Raw genomic sequence first — 24,916 nt, 5'->3', positions numbered from 1 at the left:
TACTTACTTCATTATTGTTGCCAAGTACTGATCATAGATCCCGCTGTCAAACTAGTTTTTAGTATATTTTGTAAGTAAATACCTTTTAATTTGACTTGGGGTAACAAATCATCAAAACCAGCTTTTTTTAACACATATACGTAAAAACATTATCATATATATTTAATATTACATTTGATCTAAATGTTTTGATTGGGCATAACCAAAATAATGTTCTATTTAATTACATAATAAAAGATTTTGTTATGGTAAAATCAGTTTTATATATATATAAATATATAAATATATAAATATAGATATATAAATATAAATTAATTCCTAAAATATTTTTATATATAATGAATAATTTAAAAATCACTATTTTTATAAATTATAAATTATAAATTATTATTACATAATAAATATATAAATAAATTTAAATATATTATATTTTAATTATTTTATAAAATTACGTAAATTTAAAAGTAACCAAAATTTAAATGCTTTCAAAAAATCAACCATATAATATTTTAATAAAAGTTTTATTTGGCTTAGATATATTTATCAACATAATATAACAAGTTATTTATATAGATAAAACTATATATAACAAAGATGAACTAAAATCAATATAATGATATTAAAAATTTAAGTTTAATATTTCATTTTTTTGGTAAATTACAAAAATATATATATAGATAAATTTGAAGATATCCCATCTTAATTATTTTACAAAAATAATAAATTAAAGAAACAAAAACTAAAATTTAAATAGTTTTAATAAAATTAAATCTTCACATTTGATTTGGTTTAAATATACTTAATTATTAATATAATGTAATAAGTTACTCATTTAATTAAAACTATGAAACTATGCATATTTACTATTTAATCTAGAATAAATAAAATAATAATAATAATGTTATTAATCTAAGTTTAATATTTCACTTTTGTAAATTGCAAGAATAAGAAACTATTGAAATCTAAACACATTGGACCTTTAAACTAGAACTAGTTAAGAAATATACATGTATTGTTTGTACTTTTTCCTATGGCTTACATTGAGATCATCTAATTTTCTTCATTGTTATGAGGGTTTTTCAAATAATATTGTTTATATTGATGAGAGTGTGTTTTATGATAATAGATATGTTTATATCGTTTCAATCAACTATTTGATAAATTAATGATAATCACTTGGGGTCACAATTGGCATGGGCCACACAAATCCTTAACATGGCTAGATTTTTAGCTTAAGAGAACAATTTGTCACTATCTATTCTAAGCCCATGAACAAGTAGGTGACATGTTTAATTGATGCAGGAGCATCCAGCTCAGGCACCATGACCAGGTGTCGATCTCTGCCAGGTCGAAGAGTTGAGTTAACTTTTTATTTGTCTTTATGTTAGTTGACAGAATAGGAGGTAGGATTTTTATTTTTATTTTAATCTCTAAATTAGTCAAGGGTAGGTTTGATCGGTTAGGGTTATTTGTTTGTTTGTTGCTAATAAGTCATGGATTAATAATTGTCCTGTTATTTTAGAAAGAGAAAGACAAATTTGTTTAAAAGGAACATCTTGTCATAAGGACAAAACCAAATGACTAATAACCATGTAACTGTAAAGTCTATAACTGAAAAGCAATTGTACAGTTTCATTAACTGGAACCATAAACATATAAATGTAACAGCAAAAGTCATGTATGGGGTTCAATACCTCTCGCACTCGAATAATAACAATAACAGAGAAACTAAGTTCTGTCCATCTGTATGTTCTATTGTATTCTATTGTGTTTTCCAATTGAAAAATATCTGAATAGACAACCTACTGTATATAGATTATTGAGTTTAATTCCTTTTTCTTGTTTCCTGAGAGAAAGAACCAATTCTCATAACGAGACAGAAGAACAGATACAGTACAAGGGTTTATAATTCATTTGGAGCAAACAGTGAAGACAGACCAAGAGTGATACAAACAGTTTCGGCACAGACCAAGCACACACGGCTGGATGAAAACTTCCACCATACATATAAATTGACAGTCATATAAAATTGGCAGTGTATCTACAACATTCGTGCACGTTCATACACCACATCACAAGCATATTGAAGAATCATAACTGCAGTTCAGGCTACGAATTCAGAGTAAACCAAAAGCAAATGTCATTCAGGTAAACCAAACCAAATCTTATTATATTTTTCCTGAAGGATTTTCTTTCGAAATGGCAAAGTCCAGTGTATAACAGTTAAATAGTAGTACTGCAAAAATAAAGCTGTAAACGCTCAAATAGTGAATGACAAACCCTAGGTGAGGGTTTCAAACACCTACTCATACATAGCTATAGACACGCGGACCCTGGAACGACAAACCTTAGGTGAGGGTTTCAAAATAAATTGCATCTGTATACAAAAGATGGCAGTCAATGAAACAGTGGAAGTCCAGACCTTAAAACGATAGAGCATCACTCACAGCGTGAGTCAATTGACAAGCATTGAGCCATACGACCAGACAGCCTAAAGTGAAACCAGACCGAGCACTGAAGAAAATACAAAGAAGCAGAGCCTACCAGACAAGACTGAGGCATACAGCGCCAAGACCTCCAACCGCAAACCCTCAATACCTGCACAACGAATGACACACAAGTGTTAGAAAATATATTGTTGCCAAAGTGAAAGTACAGAGCCTGGAGAGAACAACCAATGGAAATTGCATCCACTTTACCTGAGAATTTGCAGTGAGAGCCGAAGACAGACATTCCACCCAAAGTTCTGACTAACTGTGGAGACGAAGGAGCAAACCAAGTCAGAAGCTGTGGAAAGAGAGTCACAAATTGAAACAGAGAAGGAAGACTACCTGTGTTTTAAGCTAAGGATGAAAGAATGCCATCGAATTGAGCCTGGAGACAAGCCAATCACTAAGTTGCCAACCAGAACGAGAAATACCAGCACAAAACTTGAAATACGGTGGCCTGTTGAACCAACAGCAGAAGGAAAACAAACCACAACAGAAATATCACTTACCCAGGCGGCTACAGGGCAAACCACAACTGCCAACGAACCAAGGTTTAAGAACAACCACATTCACAGCAAAGAGCCATTACAGACACAACCAGAGGAGCGCATAAGACTCGCAGCAAAGCTGTGCACCAAAACTTGCAGAGCATAGCGGTGCAAACCCTCGACAAGCCAACAACAAATGACCAAAATGAACGACGAACAAAGGGTTCAGGCATAGGAATGAGTGGGAATACGAAATCTTAGGCAAGTGCCCATTCATTATTATGTAATTGAATGCCACATAATACAAACCCAAAATATCCGATGGTGCATTCCTTCCACGTGTAATCACAACCAAATTATTCAATCAAACATATAAACATCACATAATCATTTTAATTACGACAGACTGTAAAGTGTTGGGCTGGTCCCATCAAAGTGGTATCAGAGCAGGTTAAATTGATTGAAGACATGGAAAGAGAAAGGCGAGGTCATGGCAGAAGTGTTCAAAGGATAGCAAAGGAAGGACTGAGAGAGGAGATTAGAATTCTTGCTACCTGTTTGGAGGCAGTTGAGGTAGGGAGAAGAAGAGACCCAGAGGCAAGCGATGACAGTGAAGAGGAAACTGAAGCAGCAACAGATGGACTGGAAGGTGATACCGCAGAAGTGAGATTGTTGAGGTTTGTTTTAGTGGCAAGCAGTAAACCCAAGCCAAAACTCCCAACCTATGACGGCAGCCTATCTATCGAGGTTTTATTGGATTGGATCAGTGAGATGGATAAGTATTTCGAGTGTGAGGAAGTCAGCGACGACCGCAGAGTTAGGTTCGCTGTGACGAAATTGAAGGGACACGCAACCTTGTGGTGGGATAGTGTCCAGACGGAGAGAAAGAGATTGAACAAGATGCCAATTAAAACCTGGTCAAGGATGGTGGCCAAGTTGAAGGGTCGATTTCTGCCAAAAGACTATCAAATTTCACTACACAAGCAAGTGCAGAATCTGAGACAGAAAGGAATGACGGTAAGGCAGTACATGGAGGAGTTCTATCGAGTGAACTTACGAGCCGGATATACAGAGGATACTGCAGAAAGAACAGCCAGGTATGTAAATGGGTTAAGATTAGAAATTTTAGATGAAATCAGTATTTTATCTCCAAAGAACACTAAAGAAGCGTATCAGAGTGTGATGATAGCTGAAGAGAAAATTACTAGAAGGCAGAATTCCTAGAGAGGACGACGAGTTGACAGGGGAAAAGGCCAGTCATATGGTAGAGGGCGGACTGCTAGTAGTAATGAGGAAGGCAGCAGTTCCAGAACTTCCGGATCAGTGGACAGAGGTGATAATGCGAGAGGCGGTAGGTCATCCCAGCAAGGCAAGGGAAATGGCCGAGGAAGAGGGGCTGGTTATCAATGTTACAAGTGTCATAAATGGGGACACAGATCATTTGAATGTCCAGAGGCAAATCAAGCTGGACAACGGGGTGCATATGTTGCACAACCAGAAGAAGTAGCGACATCTCCCCAAGAAGCAGAAAATGCTCCAGAGACAGGGGAAGCCCTGGTGCTGCACAAGGTGTTGTTAAAACCAGTCAAGGAGGTCACCGAACAGACACAACGGAAGGCTTTGTTTAGAACAATTTGTAAGTCACGAGGTAAGTGTTGTAAGTTAATTATTAACAGTAGTAGTACTGATAACTTAGTGTCCACAGAGATGGTAGAAAAGTTGGAGTTGAAGCACTTGAAACATCCCAACCCTTACAGAGTCTCATGGCTGTGAAAAGGCCATTAGTTGCTGGTGGATGAACAGTGCAAGGTGGAGTTTCAAATAGGCGAATATAAGGATAAAGTCGTTTGTGACATCATGCCGATGGATGTATGCCACATACTGCTAGGCAGTCCTTGGCAGTACAACAAGAAAGTGGTACACGATGGATTGATGAACTGTTATAAGTTTTTCAAGGATGGAATCAAGCATACGCTTGTGCCCATGAAAGAAGAAGGGACAACAGAGACAAGTGAACCAAGAGCATTGTTGGTTAGTGGAAAACAGTTTCTGAAACAAGTTGAGGATAGTGAGAGGGGTTATGCAGTTGTAAAGAAAGCAAGGACAGTGTTGTTGCATACAGAGGTATCAGATTTACCTACAGAAGAAGATGTTGCAGGAATTCATGGATATAGTGGTGGATGACTTGCCAGACAAATTACCCCCCAAAAGGAGTATAAGTCATCATATTGACTTCATACTCGGAGCCAGTTTGCCGAACAAAGAAACATATCGAATGAGCCCCAAGGACAATGAAGAGATTAGGAAGCAGGTGCAAGAATTGCTAGACAAGGGATTGATAAGGGAAAGTTTGAGCCCTTGCACAGTCCCAACGGTTCTCGCTCCCAAGAAGGGAGGAGAGTGGCGGATGTGCACAGACTCAAGGGCCATCAACAAAATCACCATCCGGTACAGGTTCCCATTGCCACGGATGGATGACATGATGGATTGTTTAAGCGGGGCAGCATATTTCTCTAAGATAGACTTGAAGAGCGGGTACCATCAGATTCAGATACGAGAGGGGGACGAATGGAAGATAGCCTTTAAGACGAATGAGGGACTGTACGAATGGCTGGTCATGCCATTTGGACTGAGAAATGTGCCTAGTACATTTATGAGGTTGATGAATGAGATGCTGAAGGAGTACATCGGGAAATTTGTGATAGTGTACCTGGATGACATACTAATTTTCAGCAGGACAAGGGAAGAACACCTTCAACATGTACGGAAGGTGCTGGAAAAATTACAGCAGAATAAACTGCTAATAAACTTGAAGAAATGTACCTTTCTACAAAAGGAATTGATTTATTTGGGCTTTGTAATAGCAGAAAATGAACTGAAGATGGATCCGGAGAAGGTTGCGGCGATAGTTAATTGGCCATCTTCGAAAAATTTATTCGAGGTATGTAGCTTTCATGGACTAGTGAGTTTTTACCATAAATTCATAAGGAATTTTAGCAAAATTTGTGCACCTATGTTGGACACCATTAAAAAGGCCAGTCAGCCTTTTAGATGGACAGATTCAGCGGAGAGAAGTTTCCAGTTATTAAAGAGAAAGATCACTGAGAGGTCGATCCTAAGATTGCCACATTTCAAGAAGCTTTTTCAGGTTCGCTGTGATGCTAGTGGTATGGCTATTGGAGCTGTACTCAGCCAGGAGGATAAGCCTATAGCGTTCTTCAGCAAGAAGCTAAATGAAAGTCAATACAAATATTCATCATATGATAAGGAGTTTTATGCTATTATACAGGCATTAAAACACTGGAGGCATTATCTATTTGGAAACGAATTTGTGCTGTTTTCAGATAATTCTACACTACAGTATGTAATGCAATAGCACAAGTTGAACCACAAACATGCCAAATGGGTGGAATATTTGCAGAGTTTCAACTTCGTATTGAAGCATATTAGCGGGCAGGCCAACAAGGTGGCAGATGCACTAAGTAGGAGAGCTCTAGTTCTACAGGAAAGCATTGTGCAAGTGCTGGGTTTTGAGCACTTAAAAGACTTATACCAAACTGATACAGATTTTAAGGGGGCCTATGAGGCATGTCAGAATCCCTTGGTGAGAGATAACAATCCATGGTTGGATTACAACCTACAGGAGAAACTGTTGTTTAAGGGAGGACAGCTATGCATACCTGACTGCTCGATGAGGGAGAATATTATTTGGGAGAAGCATAGTGGAGGTCTGGCCAGACATTTCGGCATGGACAAGACACTCGAGCAGCTCAGTCATTTCTACTTTTGGCCAAAGATGCGAAGGGATGTGCAGCGATTTGTGGCCAGATGTAAAGTGTGCCAGTTGGCGAAGGGTCACAGTCAAAACACGGGACTGTACACACCGTTACCTATTCTAGGCAGACCGTGGGACTCAGTCAGCTTGGACTTTGTCTTAGGTCTACCTAAGACACAACGAGGTTACGACTCGGTGATGGTAGTAGTGGACAAATTCTCGAAAATGGCGCATTTCATCCCTTGCAGAAAAACGAGTGATGCCACTCACGTGGCCCACTTGTTTTTCATAGAGATTGTCAAGTTACATGGGTTGCCTAAGTCTATTCTGTCAGATAGGGATGTGAAGTTTACAGGACACTTTTGGCATACCCTGTGGAAGAAAATGGATACACAGTTGAGTTACAGTTCTGCGTATCATCCGCAAACCAACAGACAAACAGAAGTTGTAAAAAGGAGTCTAGGAAACCTGCTACGAAGCCTGGTTGGAGAGAATTCATGGATGTGGGATTGAGTGCTAGCATAGGCAGAGTTCGCTTATAACGACTCACCTAACCACAGCACAGGCTTTAGTCCATTTCAAATCCTGTATGGCATGCATCCTCGCAGAGTGCATGAGTTGCGGGATCTTGGACTGCAAGAAAGGAAAAGTGCAGATGGGGAAGATTTTGCTAACGCGATGAGAGATTTGCATGAGCAGGTAAAAATCAAATTATAGGACAGCAGCCTAAAGTATAAACAGCAAGCAGATTTGAAGAGAAGGGAAGTACAGTTTAATGTGGGAGATGAAGTCCTCGCGCATTTGTGCAAGGAACGCTTCCCTAGGGGTACATACAATAAGTTAAAGTATAAAAAGATAGGACCCTGCAAAGTCCTTCAGAAATTTTCGGCAAATGCCTATGAGATACAGTTGCCACCCGGAATAGGCATTTCACCTATCTTTAATGTAGCAAATCTATTTCCCTACATGGCTGACCCAGAAGAGAAGGAAGAAGACAGAACCACGCGGCCTACACGGAATACCCAGGATGGAGGAGAAGCTTGGATGAGACAGATGCCTTACGTTCAGCCTCCCGAGATCGAGCGCTTTCTCAATACTCAGGTGGCCAAATGAACTCGGCGGAAGGAGCATCTGAAATACCTAGTCAAGTGGAAGAACCATCCTATCGAGGACAATTCGTGGCTTGATGCCAGGCAGATTGAGCAGACAGGTTCTTTAGTTGAGGAGGTCATGGGCCCGAGTCGTGATTTTCTTTTGCCCGGGAGCCTGATGTAGGAGCATCTAGCTCAGGCACCATGACCGAGTGTCGATCCTTGCTAGGTCGAAGAGTTGAGTTAACTTTTTATTTGTCTTTATGTTAGTTGACAAAATAGGAGGTAGGATTTTTATTTTTATTTTAATCTCTAAATTAGTCAAGGGTAGGTTTGATCGGTTAGGGTTATTTGTTTGTTTGTTGCTAATAAGTCATGGATTAATAATTGTCATGTTATTTTAAAAAGAAAAATACAAATGTGTTTAAAAGGAAAATCTTGTCATAAGGACAGAACTGAATGACTAATAACCATGTAACTGTAAAGTCTATAACTGAAAAGCAACTGTATAGTTTCATTAACTGGAACCATAAACATATAAATGTAACAGGAAAAGTCATGTATGTTGTTCAGTACCTCTCGCACTCGAATAATAACAATAATAGAGAAACTAAGTTCTGTCCATCTGTGTGTTCTATTGTATTCTATTGTGTTTTCCAATTGAAAAATATCTGAACAAACAACCTACTGTATACAGATTATTGAGTTTAATTCCTTTTTCTTGTTTCCTGAGAGAAAGAACCAGTTCTCATAACGAGATAGAAGAACAGATACAATACGAGGGTTTATAATTCATTTGAAGCAAACAGTGAAGATAGACCAAGAGTGATACAAACAGTTTCGGTACAGGCCAAGCACACACGGCCAGACGAAAACTTCCACCATACATATAAATTGACAGTCATATAAAATTACCAGCGTATCTACAGCGTTCGTGCACGTTCATACACCACATCACAAGCATATTGAAGAATCATAACTGTAGTTCAGGCTACGAATTCAGAGTAAACCAAAAGCAAATGTCATTCAGGTAAACCAAACCAAATGTTATTATATTTTTCCTGAATGATTTTCTTTCGAAATGGCAACGTCCAGTGTATAACAGTTAAATAGCAGTACTGCAAAAATAAAGCCGTAAACGCTTAAATAGTGAACGACAAACCCTAGGTGAGGGTTTCGACCACCTACTCATACACAACTATAGACACGCAGACCCTGGAACGACAAACCCTAGGTGATGGTTTCGAAAGAAAATTGCATCCGTATACAGAAGATGGCAGTTAACGAAATAGTGGAAGTCCAGACCTTAAAACGATAGAGCATCACTCACAGCATGAGTCAATTGACAAGCATTGAGCCATACGACCAGACAACCTAAATTGAAACCAGACCGAGGACTAAAGAAAATACAAAGAAGCAGAGCCTACCGGACAAGACCGAGGCATACAGCGCCGAGACCTCCAACCGCAAACCCTCAATACCTGCATAGTGAATGACACACAGGTGTTAGAAAATATATTGTTGCCAAAGTGAAAGTACAGAGCCTAGAGAGAACAACCAATGGAAATTGCATCCACTTTACCTGAGAATTTGCAGTGAGAGCCAAAGACAGACATTCCACCCAAAGTTTCGACTAACTGCGGAGACGAAGGAGCAAACCAGGTCAGAAGCTGTGGAAAGAGAATCACAAATTGAAACAGAGAAGGAAGACTACCTGCGTTTTAAGCCGAGGATGAAAGAATGCCATCAAATTGAGCCTGGAGACAAGCCAATCACTAAGTTGCCAACCAGAACGAGAAATACCAGCACAAAACTTGAAATACGGCGGCCTGTTGAACCAACAGCAGAAGGAAAACAAACCACAACCGAAATATCACTTACCCAAGCGGTTACAAGGCAAACCACAACTGCCAACGAACCAAGGTTTAAGAACAATCACATTCACAGCAAAGAGCTGTTACAAAAACAACTAGAGGCGCGCCCAAGACTCGCAGCAAAGTTACCCACCAAAACTTGCAGAGCACAGCAGAGCAAACCCTCGACAAGCCAACAGCAAATGACCAAAATGAACGACGAACAAAGGTTTCATGCATAGGAATGAGCGGGAATACGAAATCCGAGGCAAGTACCCATTCATTATTGTGTAATTGAATGCCACATAATACAAACCCAAAATATCTGATGGCGCATTCCTTCCACGTGTAATCACAACCGAATTATTCAATCAAGCATATAAACATCACATAATCATTTTAATTACAACAGAATGTAAAGTGTTGTGCTGGTCCCATCATTAATTAATTAAATGTTCCACACTTTTTTAATACAACAACTCTATACTATACTACTCTATAATTATTCTCAAGAAAATTATTTTGCTATCCATTATTTTTTACATAAAATACAGAAACTAAACAAAAATGGTACATATTACACTGTTTTATTTTTAATATATTATAATTATATGGTATAGTGTATCATACAGCTAAAAATATTACTTAATTTTGTTTTTATATACTACAGTACTGTTCAGAGAAATTATTTAGAAAAATTTAGTGTATTGTGATTGTGAAAAACTTCTCCGTGTACCAACAGAAAGAATGTTTATAGGAAAATACGACGAAAATTGTTTGTGGCTAGACTGAGTGTTAGTTTAAACGCATTTTTCTAATAGGAGGGGTTTTTAATGGGAAGTTATGAATCAATTTTCTTTCAAGTTTACGTGTTTAGATTTTGCTAATGAAACTGAGGGAAATCATAATAACAGATTTGTTTGAAACTTTTGAAAGTATAAAATTGATCATTGATCCGTACGCTTTCACTGGGTCCCCGAACGATGAACCGAGTTGAAAATCAAAATTAGAACTGGAGGTGGCAATCGGCGGCGAATTTTTTAAATGAATAGTGACACATCATGTATGATGTGAAAGTCTTCCTGAGAAAAATTCGTAACTGGACTTTGACGAGGTATGCCCGGCGGCAAGAGAGAAAATGAGGAGAATTCGTATGTCCAAATCCACATGGCTGCCCCGAGTGGTTAGGGACGGCCGTTCATAGCCTCCCCGCCTGGGTTCGACTAACGCTGCTTTGTAATTTGTATATCTGCTCGTTTTGACGATATGTGTTGTATCTGCTCTAATATGTGTAAACATGTTACTTCTTCACAGGAGATGCACTTTCCCTGAACAAATCCACAAGTCTGCCCCACCGGAACCGGAAAAATGAGGATGGATTGAGACCGCCGACGGACTTCGCCGACGATGACAAACAAGGCGGCGAAAGACGAATATGCCCCATATCTTTTCATTATTGGCAGTGCATTCTAAATTGATTATCCTAAAAAAACAAAACAAAAAACCTTTATTGTATTATGCTACGGCTATGTGAACGAACTTCTGACATACGAAGCAATTCATGTTCATGTATATGGTGCGGTCAATGGAGATGACGCGTAATCCACTCTATCAATGAAAAGGATATATCTCCTCTATTTCACAACATAGTGGCCTCACAAACAAACCCCAACCACAACAACCGCATCATACAAACTGCCCGGTAGGTGTTGACCAATACTACTCACTTCTCCTCCGTGTTTACCCGGGAGGAGGAGAGTAGCTGTAGGTTTTGGTTTCAACTTCATAAAGCGCCCAGGGTTCACGGGAGAGACCTTTTTTATTATAGGGATTAGTTTTACAGCCGTGTGGTGATGGCGATGAGAAGAGAGCAGGATGATGGTCACAAAGTTAAACTGAACGTTGGTGGAAAACGATTTGTGACGAGCCCAAGTACTCTGGAAAACGCAGGGCGGGAATCCATGCTGGGAGCCATGATCAGCCACGATTGGGCGCCTGAGAAACCAAACTCACACGAGTATTTCATCGACAGAAATCCAGACTATTTCTCCCTTCTCCTCGACTTCCTGCGAACAGGGGAACTTCACGTCCCTCCACACATGTGCCAGAAAGCCCTGTACAGAGAGGCGCTCTACTATGGTCTCATGGACAGAGTCCATAGCGCCACATGGGCTCACAGTTTGGATGGAAACCGAATTCGACTTGCCGCTTCCATTCATGGAACAGCCACGGGAGACGCCACGGCTATCAGAGCAGCGCAGGACGGAGGATGCTGCGTGGCGCACGGCAGCATGGTTCATGTCTACGATTGGACCATGGAGGAGCTACAACCCCTCAATCTTGATTACCATCTCGTTAACGATGTGGGTTTTCTGAATCCCCAACGCCTCGTCATCGGCACTTGCGCCAGCGTGGACAAGCCAAACCACGGCGGCATGGCGAGCTTCAATACCAGAACGGGAAAGCTACAGCATAGATTCCAGGTGTGCCATCAGGGCGACAAACACAAAAATTTCACCACCGGAGCGCTCGGCAGCAGCAGCCACGGTCACGTGTACGCCAGCTGCAGAGGGTTAAAAGCCGAATACGGAGTAGGGGTGTGGGATCAGACTACAGGTGAACAAGTGAGTTTCGTATACGATTGGCCCCTCGGAGATGCAGGGAAGCTACAGTGGCTTCCCGAGAGCAATCTCCTCCTGGCGGCGACTCTGTATCCTCGAAGTGATCATGGTTACATCGGCTTGATGGATTTCCGGGAAAAGAACAGCACAGTCTTGTCGTGGACAGACTGCCATCTTTTGGACGACAATGTGGTGGTCGACACCGTGGGCATGGAAGATTGCAGAAGCGTATGCGTGGTGAATCAATATGATAATCTGGGATTTCTGGATATGAGGTCCATGAACCATGTCAAGTGGTGTCACCGGAATCGGCTTGGAAAGATGGTATCTCAATCAGTTGAAGAGGAAGAAAGATTGTATTCTAAATTGGCAGCCTGCGGACTGCAGCTTTTCTCGACAAAGAAGGAGAAGGTGCACGTATTCTGTGCTCCTGATTGGGTGCTCACATCGCAGATAGAGAACGAACGCGGACCATGTACTGGAGGCGGTATCGCCGATATTGCTGTTGGTGGAGACCGTTTGTTTGTTTTGTATGATGAAGAAGATGTGTTTGACGTTTGGGAAACTCCAGTTTCTATGAACACCAGTGTTTATCAGGAGGATGAGTAGCCGCCTTTAGGTTTTCATACATTATATTTGTACTATATTCATACTGTACAGCTGATCAAATACAGTATGTATAAGTTTTTAGAACAAAATCTTTTATAAATATAAGCCGATTTTGATTCCTCTCTGCCCTTAAGCTGCAACACAAAGAATCTATTTTGATGATTATCTTCCTATTGCTACTTATTTAATTAAATGTAAGAATTTATGCGAAAGTACTTGAGCCGGTTTCGAACCGACTCCATCATCGAGATTGCGTGTGGTATTCTGTTACGTAACCGAATGGTATGGCAATAAGAACAATCTTATCCTCGGTTTGGAAGAATTGCATAAATTGTGGATTGCTTCATATCCTTTGATTGAGTCTCTCAGTAAAGAAGGGTCCAACAACTTACGAGTTCTGAAGATTTTAAATCATAAAGAATAAACCCGGGACTGGAGATTTATTGTCAATAGACGTACATTGCCACGGCAGACGTGAGTGGAATTAAATGTTTATGTATGAATTATGATCAGAGCTCGTATGATGCGAAAGCTTCCTGTGCAGTACATGACGGCTAGCACTACGATTTTGACAACGTATTCCTACAAAATGCGAAAATTTCGTAATTCAATGTCGACGAATACAACTAAACGACTTTGCGGATATGAAAGATGGTGGAAACTTCGACGTTGAGAAAGAATCCGTACTTTGAACTTTGACTATGGTTAGGATGCATGCGTACAATTGACCGAATCTTTTTGGAACTGCGAACAGTTGACGAGCACTGCTTCCCGGGGATTGCCATTGTTGTCGAAATTGTTTTACTCTCCACAGAAGTTGAGTTTCTCGTTTCTGCTGCAAAGCCACCTGGAAAACCAAAAGGTGGGAGTAGTTATATGTGATATAATTCTATTAGTTTTATGTAAAAACAAAATACATTAAAATTAAATCTGATGTTTTTTAAGTTAGCCAAAGGCTTTCTATTTCATGGGATGAAGGATGAAGGTTGGTTGACATTTTACATCAAATCTGATCTTTTAGTTAGCCAAAGGCTTTCTATTTCAGGGGATGAAGGATAGTTGATTTTTTACAGCAATTGCTAAGATTTAATGTCTTGAGACTATACTTAGTCTTAAAGTGCCCAGGCTTGGTTGCTGGCTAGGGTTTGTGTTAAGTGCCCAGGCCTTGTTGCTCTTGGACAGCAACTACTTTAATGTAGGGAAAAATTGTAAATGACCCCTAATAATTGTATATGACAACACGGATTACAAGAAAGTATGAGTGAAACAAATGGTGCCTTGAGGCTTTCTAATGTGGAGAGGAATTGACTGTAACGCACTTGTTTCATAACCTAAAGCAAATTCAATACTGGTGGAATCTAAAACAATGTGGTGATTAAAAAATATATCCAATAGCGAATCACTAATACATGTATTTTAACCAATAGTGAATCACTATTTTAATATTCTATGCTCTAAAGTTCCAATCCTCTAAATCACTATATGTATATAAAGATTCACTAAAACATGTATTTTAAGATTCTTTGCTCTAGAGTTCCAGCCTTCTAAATCAATTTTATTTTAACAAAATTAACCCAAATAAAAAAGTCACATCACTATTTATTATGAGTCTTATTTTAATTGTGTTTTAATTCAATTAACAGGTATATTGAAATACATATATCGATCATGGGGGATGATCATGGGGATGGACAGACCAATTTTATTTGCTTTTCGAGTATATATTTTCGAGCAAAATACTAATTTCTTCAAAATTAACCGAGTGTAACCCATCCTCGAAAACAGTCTCCTATTGAGATTTTCATGAATTTGAATTTACAATTATGAATAACCACATCAAAATATTATAATATCTTGAATAACGACATCAAAATATTATAATATCTTTTCCGATTTAAAATAAATAAATAAAAAAAATTCATAATAAAAATAATGACCCACCCCATAAATTCGTAGTTTTTTCCCTGTTTGATGATCCACAACCCTCGTAAATAGGGGTTGTCTTCTGTTAACGGTAGGCATATATCTTCTAAGTGTAATTGGTTCTAACTGTAATTGTTATCGAAGTCTGCATTATTTCTCAACATCGAAGTTTCCACTACCTATCGTCCACAGTTTTTTGGCAAGAAATAAATCATACGCTATTGCGCTGTATTTAGCGGTGGTTGTATATGCCTACAGTCGGTACGCTCAATTAAAGCTGGATAGTATAGATTTATTTGTTGTCCAGTCTTTTCGTTAATTATGTTTTTGGAGGATGAAATTTTAGTTGATTGTCCTTGTCGATGATGAATATTTTCATGTCCACGTGAATGTAGTTAAAGTTGACAACAAATAATCAATTTGTTTATGGGTCATAAATGCACGGGATTATATATACGTGTTATTAGATTATTGGCTTACCAAAATCTAAAAAATCCAAAAATAAATATATAAAGCTCTACATTTATATTTATGACCCATTGTAAAATTAGTTATTTTCAGCTATCAAAATTGAATTACAAATTTATCTGCTAACCCATTTGCAATCGGGTTATTTTCAGCTCTACAATCTTCTGCTTATTTCGAAAGTGCAATTTGCAAGAAATCTCCATTTCCGCTTTAGTTTTTTTTGTTAAAAAACTTGAGTACCAGTCACTTTGACGCTTATGTAGTCATAGGCTGAATCAAAAGCTATGTAACAAAGCAACCCACAATTTGATGCTCCAAATTTCAAAACTAATGTTTGTTCTTATTTTTCCATCACACTTTTGCTTTGTTATCCCTCAAAAGTTTTCCCTAGAAGTTATCAAAAGAAGGAATAATCCAAGGTAACCACAAACCAAATTTTTTAGACTCAGGTTCTAGCCAACCTAAGTCTAGAAAGGGCTCTCTCTTTATAATTTAACTTTGTTTCTATTATATTTTAGGCTAGTTCTTAGTGTTCATGGGGATTTTGATTTTGATTGAAAGTTGGATGGTGGAATTCTTGGAACAGATGGATAGAACTAGGTCTTTAAGCCATTGGGCTATGGAGTTAATCAAAGGATAGCTTATCTGGTTCAGATCATTAAAGGGATTGGTCACAGGGTAGGCTAGCAAAGCAAAAGGCAAATCTTCAAAGGGCTGATGGATGGAATGATTCTAACCAGGGTAAAAGGGCAATGAAGAATCCTTAGACCGAGATCAGAATAAGGAACAAAGGGTGATCATCAACAAAGAGTAATTAAGAATCCTTTGCTACATAGACCACAAAGAGAAACTATAGAAGTAAGGGAGCATTTAAGAATTCCCTAACTAAGATAGTTTAGCAAAAAACATTAAGAAGGTAAACAGTCAAAACAGAGTGCATTACAACAAGTTCTGAAATATCATTCCTAGTTTAACATTCAAATTTCATAGAAACACATATGATTATTAATAAAAATAAGGAAAAACAATAATACACATGAGAGAATACTTATTTGATTTTTGCTTTACACAAGAATCCTGTAAAATTTCTGAACTTTATTCCATGATCCAGCAAGCCATCCAGCCTTGATACACTAGCACTTTGATTTTAGATACAAGTCTACAGAAATGTCTTTGAATCCACCCTAAATACTTCGAAATGTGAAGTATTTATACAAAAAATATTACAAAATATCTCATAACAGTTTGAGATTTAATTAAGGAAATAAAAATATATTCAAGCATGAAGATAGAGACAGATGAAAAACTACATCATGTTGTCCCTCTTATTATGGTAGTGTTGGCTATTGTAGTTGAGTTTTAGCCCTTTAAGCTGGTTGATATTTGTACGCTGGAATCATCTTTGTCTTTCATCTTTCACTGATACTCTTTAACCTGCTACTCTTTGACCCTATTTACCTGTATCTTACCTGCCTTCAGATTTACTGTGGTAACTTATAGTAAATTTGTCATCTTTACCCACCATTCATCGTTAGGTAACTTTACTTTGAGAATTCTTTTGTAAATCTCGTTTGCCTCTATGTACTTGGAAAAATTAGTCTTGGTGACAAACAAGTGTTTCACCTCATGCTCCAGAAAGAATAGATCCTCTAAAGTATCATACAATACTTTCCCTGTTGGCAAGACCTTGATATCTGAAGTGCTTGCTTGATCCTTAGCCAACTTCCTTAATCTGTCAGTGTAGTCCAATTGGGTCATAAGTTTGTCATGGATGACCATAGGACTTGGAAGGCCTTTATCTCTCAAAATTTGAAACTTTGCCATGAATCTGTCAATGCCCACCTGCATGTTATGGATTTTTTCCTCCAGGTTAAGCATATGGTTTCTTTTAGAAAGAACCTTTTTGACTTCTATGATGGCTTCAGTTCTGTCTTCCACGCAAAACTCATTTAGTTCATGCATGTTCTTGTTGTTCAAGAAGTGGATGAGTCGATTGGCATCCTCAAGCTGGTCTCCTAAGTCTTCCTTTACCTTTTGAATTGCTTCGGTGGCCACTTTCACCAACTCTATTTGCTCAGATATTACTTGAATTGATGACCAAATATCATTGACAGAGTCAATGATATTGGCCCAGAGCATCTCTTTGGTTTGTCCTAATGGCTTTATAGAGTTAGATATTTTTCTAGGACCTTAATCTTCTCACCCATTCTTAGGGCTTTCTGTGTTTCTTTCCTCTATTGTATCTGGGCAAGCTTGCAGTCGGTCTCTAAGCTTGCCACTTTCTCCTTAAGCCTTTTAGGTTCTGTTGCCTGGATGGACATCTCTTCCATGGCTTTCACCAATTCTGATGTCTTTTCTGTTGAAGCACCTGCTATTGTAGACTTAGTTGTGATTGGCAGTGCTGTGGCAGGTGGAGCTGTTGGTGCCAAAGATGCTACCAGTGTTGAGGGAACTACAGTTGTTACTGTGGGAATGGCAGTTGTAGAAGTGGTGGCCAGTGCACTTTGTTTGGACTGAATCAATGTCTCCAATTCTTTCTCTGTTTCTTTCAACTAGTTATTTCGCTTTAGGACCAAGTACATAAGCTCTTCTTGTCCTTTTTGGGTCTCTAGGACTTCTGCTATCTGTGGGTGATGTAGTTGTGGAATCTTAAGTTGCTTTTTCAAAGCAGTTATGCCATCGTTTTTCTTCTTGATCAGTCTTTTAGTGCTTTCACATCTTTGGGATCATGTCCCAACTCAATGATTAAGTCCTCTAAGGACTTGATTCTTGTGTCTTTTGCATGTGAAGAGGCCTTTTCCAATTGGGATTGAGCTGATATGTTATTTAGGGAATTTTGCAATTGGTAAGCTGCAATGGCTTTCCCTATCAAGGTGGAGTAAATCATCTCCCCTGTCTATTTGTGCAGCTCAATTTGGTCAATGGGATGTATGTCCTTTTCCAGTACTTCGAAATATATCTTCTTGAAGTCAGTTGCTGTTCTTGGTTGCTGAGTGGTAGGTTTGACAAATGTCATCTGCATCTTGCCTTCTTTAACATCATAGGCTGACATAATCCTTGTCTGATTTGTAGGTGCCATTTTTAGGTATTGAGCATAATTCTGGGCTTTTAGCCTCTCATTCTTGGCCTTTATATCCTTGTACATTTCTCTGATGTCTTGATCCTTGGCAGCTGGCATCCTAAAGGAGGACACTTCAACGCTTTGTTGCCTTTCCAACATCTGAGTATTTGATGTGGAAGGTTCTAATGTGCCCTTAGAAGGAGTGGCAGGCCTGCTTCTTTCTCTTTTAGTGTTGGTGGCCCCAACAGTTTCTTCTGTGAATTCCTATTCTAAAACAGGATATAACCTCTGCCTTTTGACCAAGCTGATCTCTGCATATGTTTGTGTGGTTGCTCTGCCTGATGTAGTGGCCTCTTCCCTATTCCTTTTGAGGCTTTTCTCCTCATTTAGAGGAGTTTGAAAGTTAGGGGGAGTACTCATAGTGGGCTATTTTATACCTGTTTGATATAATTCCTTTGATAGGTCTGGCTGCTCTGACTCTTCTTGCACTTGGGATTCTTTTTCTATTTGTGATTCATTTGGTGCTTGAGATTCTCCCCATGCCTATGATTCTTCTTGGATTTGGGATTGTCCTTGGACTTGAGATTCTCCTGGCACCTGCAGGAAAGAACCTTCATCAAGTCTTTTCTCTAAATCAATTAGAGCATTTTCAACTGCTACTTCAGTGCTATCCCTGTCCACTAAGGTATTCTCCACCCATTCCAATTGATTTGCATATTTCTCTATCTCAGGGATTCAGTGATGAATGTAGGGAGCCATTTTGTTTTTCTGTCTTCTGTTGCATATAAAGTCACAAGGGTCATATCTCCACATGAAGCTTTGTTTTAGTTTAAGTATCTAAAGGATTTCCTCTGCTTCTCTTCCAACTTCTCTGCTATTACATACAAAGGGGCCTAATTGATCTTTGATTCTGAGCTCAGCCATCTTTTTGGCTTTAACAAAATGTACCTCATCTGAGTTGATTATTTGCCTGTAGTCCTCCAGAGAAAATAACCTCATTGGGAGGTATCTTGGCAGTTTATATGGGGCCAACTCACAGCCATAGATCCTAATTTCTGTGTGATTTTGGTACAAGTACCAATCTCCCACTTTGTGTTGTTTTGACAGTTGCAGGATCCTCCTGATATCTGAACTAATTCTTATAGGAGGACTTTCCTAGCAACATGGTCACTACTGGATGTACAAAAAGCTCAATGAATTCTGTGTATGGATATGGGGAATCATACTTATGTAACAAAGGAGTCCAAAAAATCACTTACCTAGGATGACTTTTAGCGTCAAGATTTTGGAGAGTGAAGGGGAACTTGTCAGCTTGGTAATATAAGAAAAGGTGGTACAAAACTAAAGAATACTTAAATACTCTTTCATTACTCATTCTCAGAAATTGTTCATGCATCCTATCAACTATGTACTTGGCATAATCATACATGACAGCAGGGGGTTGTCCAGGAGAGAAAATGGACATGAAGGCTAAAATGATTTCATCTATGTACTCACTGGTGGTATAGCCTAAAACACAAGAGATCATTGCTACTATATCTTGACCAAATGGGGAAAATATGGTAGCCACATATGGGGGAGGGTCCTTTGGGATGTGCTTTTCCTCCCTGATGAAGGTTTGGAGCATTTTAGCAAGTTTAGTAGTGGTAATCTTGGGAAATCTGTCTAGTAGGTCTCCAATTGAAATAGGGGTTAAGTTCTGCTCTGGTTGTAGCTGCAGCATTTCATTGATTGACTCAACAATGATGGTGAAAAGTATGGTGTGGTCAGGAGACATCACTACTCTTTGACTGGGAATGTAGTTTGCATGGAAATAATGGACAATTTCGGGAAAAATGTGCACCTCAGGGAATTGATACTTGGGAAAAGTAGATTCCCACAGACTTATTTTATCATCTTGGTTGAGGTATTGGTCTTTGTATCGGCAGTACAGTTTGAAAAGGGACTCAAGGACAGAGGTGTCCTTGATTTGGAAATCTTTATCAGCAAGAGGAAGGTGGTCCAAGTCCAGGTGAGGAGTGGAAATTGGCCTGACATCCATGGCATTTGGGGTAGCCATTCTTAGTTCTGGTGGATTTAAGAATGGGGAAAGTAAACTTTCAGTCTTTGAGGCAATGGAGGTTCAATTCTAGGTGGGTTTTATGTTGCTAAAGTTCCCTTTAATTTTAATTAAGAAAACTTAGAGATTGGTTTGGAAATTTAACAGGGCATTCAATGGATTCTAGCTTAAATACCTGGAATTGGAGAAGACGGGATGTGAACCAGGTAACTAGCAATTCTAAACGATTGAAAAGGCTTCAATCAACCTGGAAGGTAATCTGGGAGCTTTTGGCGTCTTAAGAGTGCAAGTGTACATGGGTTGATGACTTTCAACGTTCATAGGTGCGTGCATGGAAAATTACAGTTAACAATGATAAAAACAATGATTTGGGGCTTTTTTGGATTTGTGCACAAAAATTCAATTTGGCGGGTACGGGTGAACAGTGATCGTTTGTCGGGTAGCGGGATGAACAGTGACTGTTTTGGCGAGTAGTGGACTGGCAGTAAATGGTTTACTTCGCACAGCCTTTGGGCACTTGGCGGTATTCGGGGGAGACCGCCCGATTCTATTCTTCGAGCGCCATGTCGCCTCAGGGGTCCAGTGGAAAACAGCCCATTTCGGGCGGGTATCATTCAGATTTTGGGCCCTTCTGAAATCAACATGGGTCGTCGGATGGGAAGGGGAGAGATCGTGCGGTGATTGGGTGCAGAAGTTGCATAGAAGGTAATGGAGGGGCTCGACGGGCATTTAAGCGCGATGGTTTAAACTTAATGAGGGGTTAAGGCGGGGATTAAGGTATTGGGCAAGATATGATTGGTGGATGGTTTAACTTTAATTAATCGCAAATCGATTAATTATGTCTTTTGTCGGAGTTTGGATATTATAAAGTTTATATTTCAAACTACAGGATAGGGATATTAATATTAAGGGGTTTAATAAAATATATGGGAAAAGGGGTTTTTTTCAAGAATTAACATATAAATAATGTTAAAAGTTAATATGAAAATTGCAAGAGATAATTGAAGTGCCCTAGGCATAATGTGTTTTTGTAATTCCTTCACTTTTTACATAGAAACATTACAACTTTGGCTAAGTGCCCTTTTGTGGGTTTTTCATAAAAAGAGGTATCCATGGGGGTAATTGCTTTTCCTTAGGAAAATGGTGTTTTAACCTTAGGAAAAAGGATTTATTAGGGGAAAATGAATGAACTGAAGGGAGGTAAATGTTTTATGAGGGGATTTTAGTACTTAAGATCTATAAGTCATTGGGCCGAGGGTTCGATCCCTCCAGAAGTCAGAGAGATGCTCTAAGTCCCTTTGACTTAAGATTTTGGGCACTTCAAACTTATTGTGGGAAATTAGTTAAGTAAAGGGTGAAATGAGTGAGGGGAAATTAATTAATTTGACTTTGTGAATTTTATGCCAATCTAATTTCTCATTCATACTTAGAAATTTCATGATGAGGGTGATAAATATGCTTTCGTCTAACAATCATCACAATTCTGCAACCTTTCTTCTACTTACCCATCTACTCATCCTACTATTTTTACTTCTCTTTATTAGGGTGCATTTAAGCTAGCAAACCCTTATCAAACATTTTTCTTTTCTTTACAATGGAAATCTAACTAAATATAACCTTATTTCATCCAAGGGCTCAGATTAACCCTCATCAAAAGTATGCAACAAGGGTGCTCCTTGGATGAGGAATCAAATTTTGCATCCAACAAGTGTCATCACTCGAAATTTGAGTAAACCCATAAGGAGATGAGTTGAAAATGCGAGTTGAAAAAATAGTTTTTCCTTTTTTTCCCTCTAAAATTTGACGATGTAATATAATATTGTTTTATTATTTCCACTAGATTATTTTATAATTTCATTAGGAGGCCCATTTTAGACCTCAAAATTCCCTTAATGACACTTTCTAGATCTATTGTAAAAAAATCTTCTTAAACAAACCTGACTCACAGACTTTACCTTTCTTGTCAATGGGAGGTTGATCCAAGCTTTGTCTCCAAAGAATCATGAAAAGCAAGCTCCCTCGCCTCTTATTTGGGCCATGGGTTGCTATCAATAAGCACAGATTCGAGGCCATGCAAGCATGGAAACTTGAAATTACAACTATGAAACCAAACCAACTCAAAAAATCTCTCATAGATGTGAGGATTTCCAGAGCCAGCTGTTTGCAGGGTGGATCTATGATTACGGATGACTTCATCAAGTGTATTTGAATCATTGCAGAGCCTTTTCCTTTTAGATGATTGACCTTGGTTGCTATGATAAAGGTGATCCTGCAGTCTGTAAACCAAACGAAAAACACCTCCCAACCGACCGTATCCCAATCATTTTCGTTGCATGGACATCTAACATCGTTGTACAGGGCTTCAAGGGCCTCAAGGGCAAAGTGGAACCCTTCAATGCAAACCTCGAGCATGTTACAATCCAAAAACATCACCATCTCCTGATCTCCAACTTTCTGAATTAAACTCCATGACATTCTGCATCCCCTCTCACTTTATCTCCCTACCACCCAGACATTCTTTGTCTTAGCTAGGTCATGGTGTGAGTTTGTAAGTTCCCTTGATGCGTCGCACGCCTAAGGCGCTCCTACTCACATGATAAATACATTGTTTCTCTATCTACCAGGGGCGCTTTAACCGATCATCCCTCGCGCTCGCAACTCTAACTTCCATAGCCCAACATCATACGTTGGTGTTCTAGTGATTAGGTGCGCAACTTCTTGGTCGGGGGTCTTACAAGGGCCTCGCTGCTTATCAGCTATCTTGTTATACCTACTGAAATGTTGTAAGTAGTTTATGGTCAATTTGCTTTGACCTCTCAAATTTTAAAAAAAATCTATAAAGTTCATTAAAATTTCTTTTAAATTATAGTATTAAATAAAATATTTTGAAAATTAAAAATCAATTTTTAAATTTAAATTTCTGTTTTCTATTAGTTAATATATAAAATGTAGCTAATTTCATGGGATTTCAAAATATATAAATATATAAATATAATAACACCAAATTTCTATACAATTAATTAAAACGGCCGCCAATAATTAACACTAACAATAAATACTTACATCAAATCAATTCATTAAAATGGCCACCAATAATCAATTAACAATAACAATAAATAAATACTATCAAGTCAATTTGACCATCGATATTTATCTTAGTTATGTTTATTAAAATTAATGAATTGTTTCTAAATTCACTATGACTCAATACTTTGTGATAATTATTGGTGCAATCTCATATATACTTTTTCTTTATTGACTACATTTATCTCAACGATTACCAATAGAATTATTTTTTCGGGGATTGATTTTTGGGATTTAAAATGATGTCCACGGCCCTTTCATACATTTGTTTTTGAGAATATTTTATTAAGTGAAAGTATGGGCATACTCCACTTACTTCATTATTGTTGCGGAACATCCCGTCAAACTAGTTTTTAGTATATTTTGTAATTAAATATTTTTTAATTTGATTTAGACTAACAAATCTCCAAAAACATTATTATATATAATATTACAGTAAATATTTTGGTTTCGTATAATCAAAATAATGTACGTAATAAAAGATTTTGTGAAAGTTTCATTATCTTAAATATACTTGTCAACGCAATATAACAAGCTATTTATACAAGTAAAACTATATATCACAAACGTTAACTAAAATCAATATAATGACATTATTAATTTAAGTTTAATTTTTTTTTGTAAATTGCAAATAAATAAATTTATTGATAAATTTGAAAATATCACATCCTAATTATTTTAGGAAACTAATAAGTTAAAACATGATAAATTAAAAAAACACCAAAATTTATATACTTTTAATAAAATTAAAGCTTTAAATTTCATTTATTTTAAATATATTTGATCATTAATATGATGTTATAAATTACTCATATAATTAAAATTAGGTAAATTTACCATTTAACCTAAAATAAATAAAATAATAATAATGTTATTAATCTAAATTTAATACTCCACTTTTGTAAATTACAAGAATAAGAAAACCTGTCTCAAGAAATAAGAAAACTATTGAAATCTAAATAAATTGGACTTTATCATAGAACAATTTAAGAAATAGACATGTATTGTTTGGACATTTTTCTATGTTTTATATTGATATCATTTAATTCCTCATTGTTACGACGGTTTTTTAAATACCATTGTTTATATTGATGAGAGTGTGTTTCATGATAATACATATGTTTATATCATTTCAATTAACTATTTCGATAAATTAATGATAATCATTTGGGATCACAATTGACATGAGTCACACCCATCCTTAACCTAGGTAGATTTTTATACTACGGCTATGTGAACGAACTTCATGTTCACACGAAGCAATTCAGGTTCATGTACATGGTGCGGTCAATGGAGATGACGCGTAATCCACTCTGTCAATGAAAAGGATATTTCTCCTCTATTTCATCATAACATAGTGGCCACACAAACAACCCCCGACGAGAGCAACCGCAT

The 24,916-nt window shown here is 37.9% G+C and overlaps 2 pseudogenes; one reads left to right on the top strand and one right to left on the bottom strand.

Moving 5' to 3' along the window:
• LOC149184831 (non-structural maintenance of chromosomes element 4 homolog A-like) overlaps positions 1-3,058 on the bottom strand; it is a 68,309-nt pseudogene extending 65,251 nt beyond the window's left edge.
• An 8,252-nt stretch (positions 3,059-11,310) lies between these two features.
• Positions 11,311-13,021, top strand: LOC149184830 (BTB/POZ domain-containing protein At2g24240 pseudogene; annotated as a pseudogene).
• Positions 13,022-24,916: the final 11,895 nt, after the last annotated feature.

The sequence above is a fragment of the Pinus tabuliformis genome, chromosome 3_2 (genome assembly GCF_031772625.1).
Source record: "Pinus tabuliformis cultivar Carrire ecotype Pingquan chromosome 3_2, CPIR1, whole genome shotgun sequence".
NCBI classification, from domain to species: domain Eukaryota; kingdom Viridiplantae; phylum Streptophyta; class Pinopsida; order Pinales; family Pinaceae; genus Pinus; species Pinus tabuliformis.
Note: the sequence above shows the minus strand (reverse complement) of the source record. Positions and strands in the feature narration are given on the sequence as shown.